Source organism: Hippocampus comes, unplaced genomic scaffold, assembly GCF_001891065.2.
Source record: "Hippocampus comes isolate QL1 unplaced genomic scaffold, H_comes_QL1_v1.1 C16657742, whole genome shotgun sequence".
NCBI lineage: Eukaryota > Metazoa > Chordata > Actinopteri > Syngnathiformes > Syngnathidae > Hippocampus > Hippocampus comes.
The window spans coordinates 1-653 of NW_017835953.1; the positions used below are offsets into that span (position 1 = coordinate 1).

General features: G+C 38.7%; 1 long non-coding RNA gene across 1 annotated transcript; it reads left to right on the forward strand.

Moving 5' to 3' along the window:
* Positions 1-8: 8 nt before the first annotated feature.
* On the forward strand, positions 9-468 carry LOC109508841 (uncharacterized). The gene is made up of 2 exons (XR_002166794.1): positions 9-164; positions 249-468. It is a non-coding gene; the product is annotated as an uncharacterized LOC109508841 (long non-coding RNA).
* The last annotated feature ends 185 nt before the right edge of the window (positions 469-653 follow it).

Below are 653 nucleotides of genomic sequence, written 5' to 3' on the forward strand. Positions count from 1 at the left end.
CACTCCAATCTTACCCTAAACAGAGGAATGTCTTCCTTGCCCAGGTTGTCGGTGAAGTCCTCTTGGGCCAGGAAGTGAAAGAGCAGAAAGGCCACCGTGTACACGATGATGTTGGCCATCACACTGAAGGCATACCTGTCAAAGAGGCACAGCAATACATTCAAGTGACTTACTTCTTCAGCTTTAAAACCGATATATTGACATCACATCTAATACGTATGTATGTATATTTTTTGCCAATATTATAGAAAGCCCCATGACATTGACATCAGACACTTCAAGTTCCTCCCAAACAAGAAAGAACTGAATGACTAAAAGACACCGGATTCTTTTTTTGTCAACTTTTGTCTCATGACACGTATCCACACATGACGAAATAGTCACGTAAACTGGCAAACTAAGAAAGGGAACACAATGTGGAATGAGTAAGTGCTGCTATATCAATAAAATGAACATTTCTTCATGTGAGCTTTTCTGGTTTGCGGTGGATTTTTACGAAATGCTGATCAAACTAAAATTCTGAATGATACATCGGCTTGCTTATCTCATTCAGTACCAGCCATTTTCAGACCCGTATAATTTTTTTTTTTTAATTGACTTTCAGGGATTGAATGTGTGAAGTCTGAAAAGACAAATATGTCTTTGGGAGTGAA